The following is a 6172-nucleotide window of genomic DNA, read 5'->3' as shown; positions in this document are numbered from 1 at the left end:
AAACCAATGATATTGATACTTACATTAAATGTGTGAATGTAAATGATCTGAAGACTCCAATAAAAAAAACAGAGTTGTTGGGGCACCTGGGTGGCTCAGTTGTTAAGTGTCCACCTTCGGCTCAGATCATAATCTCAGGGTCCTGGAATCGAGCCCCACATCGGGCTCCCTGCTCGGCGGGAAACCTGCTTCTCCCTCTCCCACTCCCCCTGCTTGTGTTCCCTCTCTTGCTGTGTCTCTCTCTGTCAGGTAAATAAATAAAATGTTTAAAAACAACAACAACAACAAAAACAGAGTTGTCAGACTGCGCAAAAGAAGCAAGACCCAACTATAAACTACCTATACAAAACCCACTTTAAATAAAAAACACAGATAGATTAAACAAAAACAAATGGGGTATGGTGATTAACATAATAAAATTAAATTTAAAAAAATATTTCAGAAATACAAAAAAAAAAAATGGGAAAAGACATAGCATGTTAACACCAACCAAAATAATTTGGGATGACGATAGACAAAATAGGCTTCAATATAAGGAATGTTACTGGGAATAAAGAATATCATTATGTAATGATAAAGGGATCAATTTATCAAGAAGACATAAAAATCTTAAATATATATGCCCCCCAAAACAGCCTGAAAATATATGAAGCAAAAACTGATAGAACTAAAATGAAAAATAAGCAAACATAAATATAGTTGAAATTTGAGGGCTGTTCTCTTGGCAATTGGCACAACAGACAAAAGAATCAAACAAAAAAAATATAGGAGAGTGAAACAACACTCTGGAATATTAACCAAAAGAAACCACATACTGAGCCATACAATAGTCTCAATAAATTTAAAAGTATTGAAATCATACAGAATATGATTTTTGATCAAAACTTACTATGTAAATAAACTATAAGTCAATAAGAAGAAAATATTAATATAATAACCCCTATGTATTAAGAAATCAAACAACATACTTCTAAATGACCCCTGGTTCAAAGAGAAAATCACAATGGAAATTTTGAAAATATTTTGAACATAATGAAAATGAAAAGTATATCAAATTATAAGATACAACCTAAAAATATTTAAAGTATAGACACTCTGAAAGAGAGTTTGGCACTTTCTTACAAAATTAAACATATACTTACCATATGTCCTAAAATTCCACTCCTAGGTATTTATCCAAAGAACTGAAGACATAAATAATATAAATATAAATATAAATAATATATCCACTCAAAAAATTTATGTGAATGTCAGGGGCACCTGGCTGGCTCAGTCAGTAGAGAATGTGACTCTTGACTTCGGAGTTTTAAGTGCAAGCCCCAAGCTGGGTACAGAGTTTACTTAAAAATTAAAAATCTTTAAAAAAAATTATGTGAATGTTTAAAATTATTTCATACATACTAGTATAATTTCAAAAAGGGAACACTTAGCAGAGATAATAATAACATATGTAAGATCTGTAGAATGAAAATTATAGGAAAATCAAAATAGACCTAAATAAATGAAGAGATACAACATCTTCAGGAGACTTGAACTATACGATATCAATTGTTCAAACTATATGATATCAATTGTTCCAAAACAGAGCTACAGATTCAACAATAACACCAATTAAAATCCCAGAAGGATATTTTTTTTTAAATTGACAAGTTGATTTTTAAAATCACAGAAATGCAAAGAACACAGAATAACCCAAACAATTTTTAAAAACAACAAAGCTTGTTACACTGATCTGAAACCTTTTACTATAAATCTACAGTAATCAGGACAGTGTAGTATTAGAGTTAGATTATGTGTTTAGATAAATAGAACCATATAGAGAATCCAGAAAAGATCCCTTCATATGCAATGACTGTGCAAGCTGAAATTGTACAAACTGGCCTTAATCATCAATTGGAAGATTTATAATTATTTTGTGACCTTTGTAATTTTTTGCCAAAACATTTAAAATTCTCTTACTGTTGGCTATAAATATATAGGGAAGTGAAAAAATAGTAAAGCTGATATTTATTCAAAAATAGTAAAGCTGATATTTATACTGTAATTTAAAACATTAGAAACATTAAGAATTAGAATGCTTTAATTCTTCATCTAAAAAATCTTATCAAGAGTAGTGTGAATGTGCTTCCTTGTCATATACTACAACACAGAGCAAGCACCTCTTCTATGCCTTGAAAATTGTCATATTCTTGTTTGGATCAGCTTCTACACTTTTATCTTTGTATTTTCTATGTCATGAAATATCCCCAAATGTTCCTTTAGTGTTAAATTTTATGCCAGTGTCACTTTCTCTGGGACATCTTTCTCCTTTTCATCACAACTATTTCCCTCATGTATGTTAGTAAGTTCACCATTACTAAATTCCTCGGGATGCATATCTAGTCTCCCCAATGGCAGGCAGTTATCATTCCCACAGTCAGCTATTCCTTCTATAACTACATTTACATTCAATTGGAATTTCACTTCCAACACTATCATCTTTTGTTTCTTTGCTGTACTTTCATCTTGATTAGCCAATTTCCTCTTCCAAGTAACCATTTGTGTAAAATGACACATGGGTTTATCAGTTCTTGACAAAGAAGCTATACAACTTCACATTTTGCATTAATTGAATAACATGCTCACTGAGAAAATAGATTTTGAAAGAAATGACATCACTGGTCACTAATCATAATGCATATTTTATTTATTTATTTATTTATTTATTTAGAGACAGAGAGAGCCTTATCATGCATGCATGTGGGTGGGTGGGGGGCAGAGAGAGGGGAAGAGAATCTTAAGCAGACTCCACCCCCAGCACAGAGCCCAAGTCAGGGCTCAATCTCACCACCCTGAGATCATGACCTGAGCCAAAATCAAGAGTCAGACACTTGACCCACTGAGCCACCCAGGTGCCCTTCCAATGGGCACTTCTAAAATGCAAAGGAATCTGTATGCCCAATAGGAAAAGGGAATCTTATTTGTTAAACAACTATGCAGTTCATGTGCCAGGAGTCCTCTAATCTATACGTTTTAATTTACATAAAAGGCTTCTGGGGTCCCAGAAGATAAAGGTCTCATAGTGAGTGAAAGTCAGCCTAGGACCAGAATTTGCATGATCTGACTCCCATTTCAGTTCTCTTGCCTTTCTACCAAATGTTAACAATTTGCTCTCACTCTCATTCTATTTTCATCATTGCTTATTTGCCCTTTAATTGAATTCATTTTAAATTCAAATACTAAAATGGATTCAAAGATGAAAAAACTAAGCTGCTAATAAATTATACAACCAAAAATTACTTCAAAGCCAAGTTTATTAGGTGTTCAGATCAATACTAAGGAAACTATAGATTCATAAACATATAAAGCATTTTAAACTATCTCCCTTAAATATGACGTGAGAGATGAATAGTATTTAATTATATGCACAAAGATAACTCAGTCGTGAAAATCTTAGCCCTTGGTGTTGACTCTTACATGCCACTGCTACACATTTTCTTATTTCCTCATGAACATCAGACTTTCTTAATTAAACAAATATATCATCTATACCTTGTGATTACAATTCAACAATTAAAACCTTGGAATTAGAAGAAACATCATTTATTTTAGTGTATGCAGAGTTTTTCATCTTTCCAAATAACTAGAGAAAAGAGGCTCTCTACAGTTCATATGCTGTTTATGAAGGTAATATTGTATAATTCATCGTGAGATAAAACATGACAGGCAAGTTCAAAGGAAGCAATGGCATTTTAACTTTTGAGCCTAATGAAGCATATAGAACAGCAAAACATTCTGCTTGTTACTACTGCATGGTATTGGAGCATGAACTTTCTCTCACCTTAGGCCCCAGTTAACTTTACTATTAATAACTTCAGTATTATCCTTGAACTATTTCTATCTTCCCATATCACATATATAAGTAAGTCTACATTTTCTTCTACTTTTGCTTAAATATTCAGTTATTATTTACCATTATTTCTTTCAACTTGCCTTTTGCAATTTATTTTCCCATTCTTAAACCTCATATGACACACAGTAGATATGGTCTATGCTCTGCTTAAGGAGGTCTAGACCCCTCTGTCATGCCTGAAAATTTGTATTGTTGTCATTAATTAAATAGATTTCTACCTCAAATGAAGTTAAATGTTCATAATTCAAAGACAAATTATCTACACTGGGCTCCAAACTGACCACATACACAAAGTGTGCCTATTCACAATGCAGATCATCCAGGTAGGTAATTAAGAATTAAATAACCCTAATCTCCAGGAAGTTAAAATTTAACAGAAAAAAAATCTCACTCTCCTGGAGAACATGATAAGGATTTTTAATGTAAAATCTGACATTCCTCATTATTTCCTATGACTTGGAGCCCAATCCAGTAAAATTTCACCAAATATTTCACCAACATCTTACATATCAAAAAGGACACAAATGGCTGAAATGACTTTGAATTCTAGGAAAGCCAAGAAACATAAGTTATCAGGAAAACACCATTTAGAAAACTTGGAACTAATATCACAAGAATAAAAATATAACATGTAGATAGATCCAAGTTCAAATAATATTTTAGAAATAAGGAGGTTTAATCACCTAAGGGAGAACAGCCTTGTATCAAAAACAGAACCAAAGAACAAAGACACTTGCAGAAAATAGCTCAATTTAAGGTTAATTGACGTCTGTAAAATAAATTTAAAATAACTAACATAAATTTAAAATAACACCTGGGTGGCACAATTGGCTAAGCTTTCAGCTCTTGATTTCAGCTCAGGTCATGATCTCAGGGTTGTGAGATAGAGCTCCACATCAGGCTCCATGCTCAGTGCAGAGTTTCTTGAGATTCTCTGCCTCTGCTCCTGCCCCCACCCATGCGTGTGTGCTCACTCTTTTTCTCTCTCTCTCTCCCTCTCAAAATAAATAAAATCTTTTAAATAAAATAAAATAACTAACATGGAGTTTTTTGTTTGTTTCGCACAATTAAGATTACAGAAGCATAATATTGTTTCTATGCATTTCGAAATAAACCAACCAAGATAAGAATTACCATTGAGAAAGAACTGCCCAAGTACCAAACAAGGTAGCCTAGGACCCCAAACCTCTTCCCATATTATACTGATATGATAGCACTAGTATAATAAACTAGATGCCCAAGTCTAATAGTGGCACAAAATAAGCAGCACTTTGGGGACTCTCTAGGAGTTGGCACATACTGTTCCCAGAGTAGAAATGGGGAGAAACTTTGTGAAGGCAAAAGAGGGAACAATGAAGAAGGGGTATGACTTGTATTTGTAGATGTACATAAATTCACATATGCTTATTTAGAAAATGTCAGGGCTGTAGACTTGTCAGTGCTTCCACTGTCCCAGTAGTGAATCAGTGTAAATAAATCAGTGCTATCTGATTTCTGTTGCTTCTCCTCCTCTACTCCTCTGCCTATGGGCACCTCCACAAATTCTTGGACTAAGAATCAGAGGATGTTAACTCTAAACAATACTTGGGAGTTGAACTGCCTGTTTAACAATGCTGACAGCCAACTAACTTTTCTCATATTCCGTACAGTTGCCAAGGAGATTACCTAGATTAAGAAAAGGTGGGGGGAGGGGAGCCAGTCAAGTAGAGTGGAGTACAGTAGACCCCCTTTATCCAGTTTCGATTTCCAGGTTTCAGTTAACCAAGGTCAACAGCAGTCAGATGCAAATAATCCTGCTTCTGACACACTGTCAGAAGGTCAGTAGTAACCAAACACTAGATCACAATACCTAGTCATTCACCTCACCTCCTCCTCATGTAGGCATTTTATCACCTCACATCATCACAAGAAGAAAGGTGGGTATGGTACAATAAGGTATTTTGAGAAAGACCACATTCACATAACTTTTACTACAGTATATTATTATAAATGTTCTATTTTACTATTGTTGTTGTTAATCCCACTGTGCCTAATTTATAAAATAAACTTTATCATAGGTATGTATAGGAAAAAGCATAGTATATATAGGGTCCAGTAGTATCCGTGGTTTCAGGCATCCACTGGGGGTCTTGGTGCATATCCCCCAGGGGTGGGGGGAGGAGCTACTATATAAGGATAGAACATGGACATCATAACAAAATCGAGCGTTAGCTAAGAATTGAAGTAGACACTGGGAGGAAATTATAACCAGTAGAAACTTCATTTGGAAAACTATAAATT

This window comes from Eumetopias jubatus, unplaced genomic scaffold (genome assembly GCF_037043125.1).
Source record: "Eumetopias jubatus isolate StellerSeaLion01/CBP00866 unplaced genomic scaffold, mEumJub1_p1.0 scaffold_3, whole genome shotgun sequence".
Lineage (NCBI taxonomy): Eukaryota > Metazoa > Chordata > Mammalia > Carnivora > Otariidae > Eumetopias > Eumetopias jubatus.
The sequence above is the reverse complement of the archived record's forward strand: the minus strand, read 5'-3'. Positions refer to the sequence as shown.